The sequence below is a fragment of the Rousettus aegyptiacus genome, unplaced genomic scaffold (assembly GCF_014176215.1).
Source record: "Rousettus aegyptiacus isolate mRouAeg1 unplaced genomic scaffold, mRouAeg1.p scaffold_m13_p_9, whole genome shotgun sequence".
Lineage (NCBI taxonomy): Eukaryota > Metazoa > Chordata > Mammalia > Chiroptera > Pteropodidae > Rousettus > Rousettus aegyptiacus.
The window spans coordinates 65,469,234-65,482,350 of NW_023416312.1; the positions used below are offsets into that span (position 1 = coordinate 65,469,234).

General features: G+C 37.2%; 1 protein-coding gene across 5 annotated transcripts in view; it reads right to left on the bottom strand.

Moving 5' to 3' along the window:
* The window catches only part of ACSL4 (acyl-CoA synthetase long chain family member 4), an 88,446-nt gene extending 83,863 nt beyond the window's left edge, over nucleotides 1-4,583 (bottom strand). For 3 of the 5 annotated variants that reach the window (XM_036226403.1, XM_036226402.1, XM_016161855.2), the window contains exon 1: nucleotides 4,329-4,516. The gene's annotated coding sequence lies outside the window, so the exon portion shown is untranslated. Of the gene's footprint in view, nucleotides 1-4,328 lie in introns of all 5 variants that reach the window. The other 2 variants (XM_016161863.2, XM_016161848.2) reach the window with 2 other exon arrangements.
* Nucleotides 4,584-13,117: the final 8,534 nt, after the last annotated feature.

Here is a 13,117-nt window from a genome sequence, read left to right on the forward strand (position 1 = left end):
TTAAAAGATAATTAAAGTGAACATGAAGTAGCTACTATAAAAGGAAGATATACAGTCTAGACATACAAATTCAACAGTCTTTTATTTATTGTTCTGATAATCAATAGTGAGTATAAAAAGACTACTAAGTCCATGGTCATGATTTGCAACTTCAATACTCAAAACTCAGAAGTAAACTTCTAAAGTACATTTAGAAGAGAACATAAATGTTTTCTTTGGATTTACCAGAAACCTTGATTTAAAAAACAAACAAACAAACAACGAACTATACAGTTTTACCAAAATGTTTAATTTAGAAAGTGAAACCAAAAATCTCCTTGGCACATTGTGTGCCTATTTAATTTCAAAATATTAAATTTAACATTTCACTTGATTCCCCTTAGGGCAGAAATTAGATTCTTAAGGCAGAAAAGAATGACAGCCATTTTAATATAGTAGGAGCATGGATGAATACGTATTTACACTCTAAGCCATCGAGAGTACTTGTTTGCAGAATACATTTGAGCTCCAGGATTGCTATAAGAAAAAAAATGTTCACACTACTTATAGAAATACTGGATGTTATACAGAACAGTGAAGAATAAATTAAATAACAAATATACACAAGACCCCTTGACACCAAAGGCACAACTGATAAAAAGACAAACTGATGAGGCCTTTCTTCAAAATTCTCTGTGAAGAGGATGAAAAGACAAGCTACAGACTTGGGTAATATATTTACAAATCACATACCAACAAAGGATTAGTATTTAGAATATATAAAGAACTCTCAAAAATAAGTAAAAAAAATCCAAGTAAAAAATTGACAAAAGACACTATCATACATTTCACTTAAGAGGATACAGAGATGGCGAATGAGCACATGAAAAGATGATCAACATCATTAGCCATCGAGGAAATACAAATTAAAACTGTAACAAGATATCCCTAGACACCTATCAGAATGGCTAAAATTAAGAAAAAAATAGTAACACCATCAAATACTGGCAAGAAAAAGGAATATTCATATGTTGCCAGTAGGAATGTAAAATGGCAAGCCACTCTGGAAGTTTGGTAGTTTCCTATTAAACTAAACATGTGATTACCATACAACTGGTAATTGCATTCTTGGGCATTTATCCCTGAGAAATGGAAATTTATGTTCACACAAAAAAACAGTACATGATTGTTCACAGCTTTATTCATAATAGGTTAAAAAAAAAACTGGAAACAGCCAGATATCCTTCAAGGGGTGAATGGTTAAACAAACTATGCACCTGACACCATGGAATATGACTCAGCAATGAAAAAGAACTATCAATATAAGACACATGCCCTGCATGAATCTCCAGGAAATTATGCCGAGTGGGGGAAAAAAGGTCAATTCCCAAAAGTTACATACCATATGATGTCATCTATATAGCATTCTTGAAATGGCAAAATTATAGGCATGGTAAACAGGTTAGTGGTTGCCAGTGGTCAGGGAAGGAGATGGCTGAGACTATAAAAGGGTGATGGAACTGTTCTGTAGCTTGCCTATGGTGGTGGTTACATGAATTTACATGTGGTAACACTGTATAGAACTAAATACACATGTGCAAGTGAGTGCATATAAAACTTCTGATCTCTGAATCAGCTGGATTGATTGAATCCATTTGAATTTCCTTGTGATATTATACCGCAGTACTCAAGATGTTACCATTGGGGAAAACTAGATAAAAGGTATTATTTCTTACAATTTTATGAGAATCTATGACTATCTCAAAATAAACAGACAAAAGAGAAAGAAAAAGAGTATATAAGACTAGCCAGTGGCAGAAGTGAAAAAATAAAGCTTTTATTTTTGCTAAAATCTCAACAATTGAAAGTCAAGGAAGGTAAAGAAAATAAAAGGAATGCCAAGAAGAGAATCTACATGCTACAATTAATATAATCTGCCTCTGCCTCCGCCTCCTCCGTAGAGCGCCAATGTCCCCAGGATTTTATGTCCCTGATTTGACTGTTAATAAAAATAAACTGTACACACATCTATTTCTCCACAACCCTCGTCACCATCATCGCCATCCCAGACTATAAACTTACAGAGTAGGGACCATCTAAACCATCATACACTGTGGCCTGGCACAAAATAAGAGATGAAGGAACAAGATAAACTGAATGAACAATGAATGAATAAATGAGATGCCTGCATATTCTTTTAAAATTCCTAGTCAATTACAGTTACAAGGCAGTTCTTATACATTCTCTTACAAATTTCTAAAAGCTATTAATGTTAAAAAAAAAGTGTGGTATGCATACATTTCACTAGCGGTAAGAAGTTAGCAATACCTGACTTTTATAAAATGCTTCCCAATTTATACACTTCCCAACATACAGTATAATTCATTTGATAAGGCTGAATTAAGAATTATGTGTATATAGAGTGGAACTAGTATATGCAGATCTTGGGAAAAATTTTTCTAAACAACTGGTATAACTAAGGATATATATGGCACGGCCTTAATGTAAATTGCATCAGATAGATACATTATGTATCTACTTTTTCAGTATAAGAACAAAGAATTCAAATTGGGGGGCTTACGGATCATTTTGTTAACCATCAAGACACTTTTACAGATGCAAAAACTGAGAGGTAAAGTAACTTGTCCAAAGTTATACAATTAGCTAGAGCTGGAACTGAATCTGAGACTCTCCAGAGTCCCAATAAATTTCTCTTCTCACTGAATTGGGCAAGACTCTCATTTCTCCACACATCCCACCGGTACACAAAACAAAAGTCTTAATCTGAATCACTTATTTTTTAAATAGGGGCTTTTTAGGGGGAAAAAAAACCCAGAAGCTTTTCATTCTTGCATTACACCTTTATGGACTTTTAGGTGTCAAATTACTTCTCAGATCAGAACAATAAGGTACTTTAGTCTATGGTGTAAGTGCTATACTAACAGTTTAATGTTTCATCCTCCATCTAAATGGCAGAGAGGACATTAATTCTTAGAGGACATTAATTCTCTTACACTTTAACAGGTTTGATGGAAAACATGAGCTATTTTAAAGTTCAAGGAAGAAGCCTGACATTATTAAAATTTTGATTGATACAATCATTGTCAGTACTGCACTTGAATCCCATTTGCATACGGCCTTATTTATCGAGAATAGTTAAAACTATTGCGAAAGGCAAAATTAAAGAAAAACTAAAGTGACGAGCAACTACTGGGAAATGAAGCTTTAATCAAGTTCAATCTCCATTATGCAGCAACATGTTACTAAAGCATGAATTTAGAGGTCCTAGAATGAAAACACTAAAAGGAACCTTAGGTTTAACATCCCCATTCTTGTAACTAAGGAAATGGAGGTGTTGATTAAACCATTAGCCCATAAAGCAGACTGTTTACTTTTTCAAAGAGATTGATTTAAATGCCATTTTGCCTTTATCCTGCATCTCACCGTCGTCTCTTAGAACGGTGATTGACTTTTTTAAGGTCAAAAGATCGAATAGAGCAACTTCATTACATGAGGGTGAAAAAAATGCCTTTGAAGGAGGAGATGCTGGAGTGAAGAGGAGAAATGACGTCTTACTTAAAATATGTAACCCCTGGATAGAGGTTAGGCAATGAATCATATTCTCCTCAATTTTTCTATGTGCTACAGACATCAGCCACAGTTCTTTCTGTATGGCACTGAAATAAGAGGAAGAGGAAGTGAATAAAGCTAATGCTAAATATAAAACACCCACTAAGGAGAGGGTTATGGATGGAAAGAACAGGAAAAAAAAACAGGAGCATGCTTCTGCTAAAATACAGCTGTTTTATAACACACTGAAAGATGCGGAAGCTAAGAGGCTATCGAAAGCCAGGGCATCCCTCATGTTCGAAGGGCGGATGCTTCTAGTGCCGGAGAGACCCGCTAACCCTCGGATATACAGCGACCCAGAGAGGACAAAAATGGAGTTGAGGTTTAGGGGCGCCCTAAAGGTCACTGGGGGAGTCTAGCAAGCACTTGATGTTGCTCCTTTTGAAAAGGTCATGGTAAAAGGGTAGTGCCCTGATTAGGAAGATGATTTTGGCCTTTGGAGGACGGTGAGCGGCAGGAAGAGGCAGGCCAGGCGAGTAGCCGAGACTTAGTACAAGGGTAGATACAGAGAACTCGGGGATCTTCCTGGCCCCGGGTGAGGGAGCGGATAGATCATCCCGTCTCAAGGAGAAATAGAGCCGCTTCCGAGAACGGGAACGCCAGTCCTCTCAACTGCCTCGGGGCGCAGGTGTGGGACAGTGGCGCCGCTGGAGATGGGGTCGAAAGCGCCATAAGGCAGGGGCGCCCGGGCCGCAGCCTCACCAGCGGGGTTTACTCACCCGAGGTGCTGCCCACGACGTTCTCACAGCCGCAGGCGCCTGCCCTCTGGAAGTCGGCGGTAGGGAGCCGCGTGCCCGCTAAGCGCTAGGGCGAGGAGGGGTGCGGCGTGGAGGCCTGAGAAAAGCCGCAGCGTCGCGCGCGCTCCTCAACTACCAGCAGAGGCGTGGCGAAGAGCGGCGCAGCGCGAGCCCGGAAAAGACGCGCCCGGAGGGGCGGGCGGACTGGGGGCGCACGGTGGTGTGGCTGAGCCGGCCGAATCGCTGGCGGCCCCCGGCTCGGCCCACCCACGCGCCCGCCTCTGCTCGCCCCGGACGTCAGCCGAAAGGGCGGGGCCGAGTGGGCCTTGAGCGGCAGGGGAGGGGTGCAGCGGGGGAGCGGGTTGGGCTAACGGCTCCCCGCTGGCTCGCCGCAGGGTCTAGCTCCGGCTTCCGAGCTGCTGCTGTTGGCCTGGCTGGCTGCGTTATCCAGATTTTTCAAGGTCCGTGCGCTTATCTGATTTCAACTAGGTGCAGAACGGCCCACGCCTGCACCGGGGATGGCTTCTCGGGATAAAAGTTCCCCTCAGGTCATCTTCCAGCCGCCCTTTAAAGATATTCATCTTTGGACTTCACTGTCCTTCTCTTGGAGGGAGATCTTGACATTTTCTGTTTAAAGACATCTTGCACCTCCAAGCCTGAGCTGATGCCTCTATCTTTACCTACCTCACCTCTGCCTCCCGAGACCCCTGCCTCCTCCCGCTTATGAAATATCACAAGGATGCAGGGTTTTCACTTTATGCCTTCCATGTCCACGGTGGTGTAATGGCAAGAGAGCCCACAACTGATAAGAGAAAGCCACCGCAGCACTGTGACATCTTACTGGCCTTGATGGTCGCTTATGAGCCAGTCCTACAAACACTGTTTCCAAGAGATTCAAGAAATTGCTGTTAAAAATAAAATTACGGCAAACTGTCTCTGGATTTCAAAGGAGACAGACCATAAGTGCAATTGAGCCACGAAGAACTGCCAAGAATATATCGCCAATAGAAATAAAGCGTCGGTATCCTTCCAGTTCCCTGATGCATAAAGGAGGACTTAGCTTCCTCTTCCTGCTAGTAATGGACATTTTATTTCACTTGCTGTTTTTCATTTTCCTGTAGAATTACAGGAAGTAACAACGTGTGTATATGTGTGTGTGACCACCTTGGATTACTGGCTAGAGCCTTCTTAAGCTTTAGTTTGCATCCAAATCATCTGAGGCGCTTGTTAAAATATGGGTACCTGTAGCTACAACCTCCAGGTATTGTGATTCAGATCTGAGTGGGGCTGAGCAATTTGAATTTTTAATAATCATTCCAGGGGACACTATAGGTGGTTAGAGGCTCACAAATAGAAAGCATGGAGTAATTATAGCTTTCGTATGTTACTACTTTGAAGTGGGATCACTCATCCAATTTCCAACAGGCCCGCCCACTTATATATAACATTACTATAATTATTGCTATGACAATCCTGTAACCTCTTTTTTTTTGATTGACCTAGAAAGTTCAGGACTTTAAACAACAAATTTAATTGTCATGTTTATTTTATGAGATCTCGTTGTAATACCAGAAATAAGTAACCATTTGGCAGCTATATAATTCACTGGGTACCGACAGTGTACAGCAGGTCCTCAAATAACGTCATTTGTTCAACGTCATTTTGTTGATGAGATAAAGTTGATGACATGCCATAAGAACTTAACTCTTATTTATATCAATTAGCCTAGGGTAAAATTGGTTTCCTTATGTATGTCGTTTTGCTTAAAATTGTCGAACTTATTAGTGAAGTGTGGACTTACCATACAGAGCACTGTCATCTATAATAGGTTTAACCAAATGAAATAGAAGAAATGATGAACCCTATCTACAACAAACTTAGTGTCTAGTTGTGGAATTAAAACACAGACACAGTACAGACCCAATGTAGCACATAAATCAATCTGTTGGACCAAGATGAAAAAGAAATTATAATTAAAGAGTATGTCCTTTACTGTCGGTCACTTAGCCCAGACTTTTTCAATTAGGTAGTTTCCTCTGGACACTGAGTCCTCAGCTTACTGAAGGTCCTCCAACTCTATAAGGTATAAAGAGCATGAAGCTATCGGTTTCTGTTTGTATGTATAAATTTGTATACATACTTGCCTATGTATATGCATGTGTGTATAATATAGATAGATATATATATATATATTTATCAGATCAAGAAACTACTTGAATTTTCAAGATCGTTAACACTTAAGCTATTCATTAATGCTGATAGTTCTGGCTACCTTTATCACCTGCCTAGCGCACCTTTTCTTGTACAGTCAATCACACCCAGGATGTAAGGAAAGAAGAGCTACATCTTTAAAAAGGAAACCAAGTATATCCACAACTATTTCTAGCTTTTCTTTTTTCATTGGTCAGGGTCAAAACAGATCTTGTCTAATTTCTTGTCATCAGAAACCCTCCAGAATTACTACTTAGGAGCAAAACATTCCCCCAGCCAGCTGTCTGACATTTTAGAAAGAACATTTGCACCATTGTTTACTAGTTAGGAAGACAGGGGAGTATTGCCCTTATTTTACAGATGGGGAACCAGATGCAGGTCACACAACTTGTCCAGTCACACAACTCACTAGTAGCAGAGCCTGTATTTCCTACCACAGTCCTCATGACATGACTCCCAGACCAGGGTGCTTACCACTACATCAAGGCTTCCTCAGTAATAAGTTCTTCCCAAAACCACTAATCTAATTAGAAACAGAAGAGATAAACATGGAAATTGAAAAGTTAGGAAATTGTACAGTGCAATCGACAGATTCAAAATACAACATACAAAGCACAGAAAGCATGAAAATTAAACTGTTTGAAGCCAAACAGAATTGAATAAGACATCTCGGTTAGCAGATTCTGATATATATAGGCCTTCCCATTTTACTCTCCTGTAACAAGAAGCTGAAACAGATACCCAGGCTGCTCCTAGCATTAGTTATTTATGGAAGGGCAGAAAACAACTGTTCTTCATTGACTGGGTAAGAAGCTTTTGTGTGTTAAACATAATTTACAAGTTTGTAAAATAATAATTTCTTCCTGTGGATAAAATTACAAGCAGCAGGACTTTATAATAATATTTGCATAGATAAATTATGTTTTTTAATTAATAAGACTTTATTTTTTCCAAACCCAATAACCAGGCTAAATATAGTCTTCAATGACATGTCCAAAACAGATGAAATCGGAAACCTGGACAGAAGATTATCCTACTGTGCGCATAAATAATAACCCAAGCTACTCCTTTCAAAAATGGCCAAGGGCATAGTAGCTGGATATAAGTGTTATTTTTTGAGGAATGATTCTTTCATCTTTTCAAACAACCATTTCTTTTCATTTCAGTACACTTTCAGATTTTTTAAATTAATTTAAAAACCAAAAGACATCTAATGCATCTGTATGGGAAGAGAGTATTGTAAAGAGTCAGTTCTTCCCAAATTAATTTATAAAGTTAGTGAAGTCAATAGCAAAATCCCAGCAGGGTTTTAATGGAACCTGACTTCAGCGTCTCTAATTAATTCATTATTTGTCTTTTTAAAAGTGATCTCCTTTCCCTTCTAAATAAAATCCTCTGCAATATCCTTGAAAATTGCTTTAACAACCTCCTCCCGCCCAACCCCCCCAAAAAAGAATAAAATATTCATATTATTCGTAAGACCAGAGGCAAATGAAATGGGCTGTGGTTGTCATCAAGTCTGCAAGAAAGTTACCTTTGGTATATTTTTACCCATTTTTTTGTTGTTGTTGTGAATCGAGCCTAGTAATGTTAGGGGGAAAGGTCATCTGTATCATAACTCACTTTAAATCTCTATTTTTCTTTCCCTTTCACATACAAGAAGATTCATTTTCATCTCTCATTCTCAAGACAAATCAAATAACAACAAAATTTTTAAATGTCCCTTATCTAGAATCATTAACTATTAAAGCCAGGAAGCCACGGAGAGGCAGAGTAGTAGGACAGAAAACTATATAAGCTTTGAACTTGGACCACACTAAACCATATTATATAACCTCTTTTGAGCCTCAGCTTCTTCATCTATAAATTGGAGGTGATGATGGCACCTCATTCATAAGGCTCTTCTGAGGGAGAATTGAATGAAATCATGCTCACAAAATCACTGGCTTATGGCAAGTATGTAGTAAATAGTGGCTATTAATTAACAAGTTCAATCTCCTCATTCTACAGATGAGAAAAAAAGGAGCTAGAACCAAAACTCATATTCTTCCATTATACCACATCAGTCTTTCTCCAGATTCTTCTGTTTATTGAGTGACTTTTCTTTAAAGTCAAGGGCTAAAGTTCTTAAGAAGTGGTCTACAACCATCACATTCACTTTCATTCACTAAATCACTCTCTGACCATAAGCTAACCTCCATGCCTTCTATGAAATGGACAAACCTTGCCATTATACTTAGATATTCACTCTGCTTAAACCTTTGAACATTTATTCAAAGTTACCTTTCTTCAAACTAAAATGCTGTAATAAAACTGTCTTCTTTACTTGGACCATATATGGCACCTGGTACAGCCCAAGTTATTGTTATTCAAAAGAAAAATCTTTAGCAATATGTTTGAATGAAAATGGCCACCAGTTGTTGAGTATTTACTATGTGCCAGGCACTGCCCCCAAACACTTTACATGTATTATTTCATTTTATCCTCAAAATAAACCTATGAGGTAGATACTACTATTATTTCAGAGGAAAGGGTACATATGGCTGAATAAGTAATGTTTCCCATGGCCATCTCATTATTACATAAACCCATCTAGAAGAGAAACAAAGCCTCATTTGGGAACATCTTACTCCTATATTGGACCCAGGAGGAACCCCTCCTATGAAAAGACATTTAAAGCAAATGTCTTGAAGGTGAACTCACAGATTTTGAGAGTCACTTTTAGCCATGATATGTATCTAACTCAGACCATCTGTGCAGGTAGTTTTTAAAATCAGTGGCTAACCTCAACTTTCTCCAAGCTCTGTTCAATGATATTTTTGAAATTATAAATTTCTGGTTTTGTTGCCACTGAACAAATTTTAGATATGGCAATCTAGATAAGTTTATGAATAAGTTCCTACCTGTGACTATTCTCTCTCTTCATTGAGCTATGGTACAAATTAGACCCTATGTGTAGGTCTCTAAACCTTTGTAACTGTTCCTTACTGTACATGGACCAGTACATTCCTGAAAGACTATTTGCAAAGAAAATTTTCACACAGTAAGCCCCACTGACTGTCTATTTTTTATTACAAAAGAAGTGCATGTTTATTTTCTTTGTTCAAGCAGACTTATATAAAGTAAAAGAATGTCTAATCCCACTACACAGTGATAACTGTGAACAATTGGGTGTACATGTTTTCTATGTGCATATAGTTACACATATACTTTTTTTCAAAAAAATAATGTTATATATATTGCTCTACAAATTGTTTTTATTAACTTAATAATATACCACAAATATATCATTCCATGTCATTATGCTTGTATGTACATATAAGAAAAAATATAATTTTTTTTTACTTTTATATAGTATTCCACAATATAGATATACCATAATATACTAGTCATACTCCTCTTGATGAACATTTAGGATTTTTCCCTATTTTTTCACAATACTCCAGTTAATATCCCTATGCATATATCTTTGCGGATTTGTTTAAGCATCTCTATAGAAGAGCCCTGTACGTGGAAATGATGCTGGGTCAAAGAGTATGTGCATTTTAAATTTTAAAAGATGCTATTAAATTGTCTTTTATGAGGGCCAAACCAATTTACACTTCTACTTAGAGTACAAGTGCCATTTTCTTCATATTCTTGAAAACAGTGAATATTATCGAACATTAAAAATCTTGCCAATCCAATAGACAAAGAATGCTAACTCAATGTTGTTTAATTTGCTTTCATTAAAATGTTTGATAACTTTTTACATGTTTTTCTAAAAGTAATAACTTTTTCATAGAAATTATAGATAACACCAAAAATACCCAAACAGCGCGTTTAAATCGACAATTTTGCTGCTTTGGGAGAGTCACTATTGATATTTTGATTTTTTTACTAATTTCTTCTTATGCATATTTTCCCAAAATCAGAACCATTCTGTATATAGAGTATCTTTTTTTTCACTTGACATTTAACATGAGCTGTCCCTCATGTTATTAAAAATTCTTTAAAAACTATGTTTAGGGATACATAATATTCTAGTACATAGCTGTCACATAATTTATTTAACTAGTCTCCTCTTGTCTGTGGGACATTTAGGTTGGTTCCTAAATTTTTCCAGTACTATAAATGATGCTGTTTTGAACATCTCTGACTATGAATTTGTGCGTCTCTCTAATTAGTTTCATAGAATAACTCCTACATGTAGACTTGCTGACTCAGATGATGCATTTCAAAGTAATTGACTCATGTCACCAAAACACTTTCATTTGCTTTTCAAGAGAAATTGAAGACAATAATTTATAATAATAGTTCCATGGATAAATTGGCCCCAATAAGAAAATAAATGCATGCACTGATCTGCTGTAAAATCACAAAGGCTATTTTAAGTTAAATTAAATATTATGATTCTTGAAATAAGTCACCAACACAAAATGGTGTTTAATTCAGGGTAGAGAGGTTGTTTCTTTTGTTTAGGATTTGAGTTTGGGGAAATTTTTAGCCGGAGCACAATATTTTAACATTCTACTGGGGGAAAAATCAATAGAGAGACAGCTTAATTGAACATAATACACTAACCTTAAAAGGCCCTTTGACTTCAATCACATCTCCTTCCCCCACACTCCATACTCTATACAGTTTCCCAGCATTTTGCAGAAGCTGCTGCTCTTTTGGAAATAAACAAGCTGACCTAGGGCTGAAAGAAAGACTAAATGCTGAACCCAAGGAAAGCATCAATGCAAAGTATACCTGTATATTAATATTGGAAAAATAAAGTTAACAAAAATATCAAAAACAGGTCTTTAGATATTGCAGATCATATCACCTCCCTGATAAAGTTCTGTGACAGTACATTTTGATAGAGCTTTTATCTTATCTGCTACAGTTTTTAAATATGAGGAAACCTCTAAAATTGGAAATAAATACTAATGCAAAGACCATGTCAGCTACTTACATCTGAGACAATAAGCTTCACCTTTTCCACTGGCTTTGCATTTGAATCCCAATATCATGAACAAGCTCATGCTGTGCTATACCTAAATGTAATATAACTCTTCCCAGATAGATTTTATGCTCTTGACTCCTCATCAGGGGCTGTCAATTGTACTGTCCTGTCAGTGAGACCACCCAGAGTTCCCTGGGTCCCGGGTTAGAAGGCCTGAAGGGAAACCCCTATGGTGGCAGGGCAGAATCACCTTATCATTTATCATAACTTTTCCTACAAGTGAAGGGGCTGGGGAGTTTCAAAACCTGAAATCTTCCTTCAGAAAATAAAATGAGTAAGTGAAAGTCAAGGTGTCCTCATTTGAGGTCAAAGAGGTTATGGAATTTAAGACTGGAAAAGTTCAGGAGATGAGAAATGTTTTTTACCACTAACTACAAAATAGTGCTGTATCCTAAGTCAGTTATACTGTGTTTGATAAACAAACATGTGTAGCACACATTGCAAAATGTAGATTAAGAAACCTCAGGGCAGAGGCCAGATCATCTCACATATAAGTGTACTGAGGCACTTGTCCAGTACATAAAGAGGAACATGGCTTTAGAACTCAGAAGTCTGTGTCCTTGGGCCTTTTTTATTTTTCCTTTTTAACTTGTTCTGTTGATACAGGTTTGAACTGAGACAACAGTTTTAATTTCTATACATACAAACAAATAAAAAGTTCATTTGCCTTTGAAATTTAAACTACATAACACATTAACTTCTCAAATAGAATTTTAGAGCCGGAAAGGACTTTAAAGTTTGAGTCCAACCATTCACTTATTTACAAATGAGAAAACTGGGGCTCCAAGAAGTTAGGTAATTGATCCAAAGTTATGAAACTATATCAGAACTGGTGACTGTAACACAGATCTCCTGACTCTTGGCTCAAAGCTCATCCTACTTTGCCACATTGGCTACCTCGTATTCATTTTCCAGAGGTCTAGCAATCTAACCATAAACAAAATTACCATAAACACACTTCTTAAAGAGCTATGAATTGCTTAGATTTAAAAAAATTAGAAATATCTAAGTAAAATAAGGAAATATGGTCTGTTCAATTTATGTAGAATATGTCTAAGAAAGCAAGGGTAAATTTTGAGGTGAAAGATTTCTTCCCCTTTACCTATTTTTTTTAAGAAAAAAACATGGAGGGGGGTGAAGTGGGTGAAGGGGATCAACTATATGGTAGCTGAAGGAATGTGGACTTTGGATGGTAAACACACAATAGATTATATAGATGTCAAATTATAATGTGCACCTGAAAATTATATAATTGTATTAAGCAATGTTACCCCCAATAAAATTAATAAAAAAAATAAAGAAAAAAAAACAAACTTTAAATACATCTGTCGAGTTTCTTCATGTGCTCAATCTACTCTACAAAAGTCCACTACATGTTGCAACCTTCTTCTTTCTTAGTGTGTACATAGAATTGAGAGTCAGCTTGCCCCATCTATAATGTCTTCCTTATTTCCTGTCTGCCACTTTTATGACAATTCTGCTATTTCATTTAACTGTATCTGCAAATATTCAAGGCCTGTAAGACCCAATATCAGAAAACAAGTTTACAGTGTTTCAGACAATGTCAGAT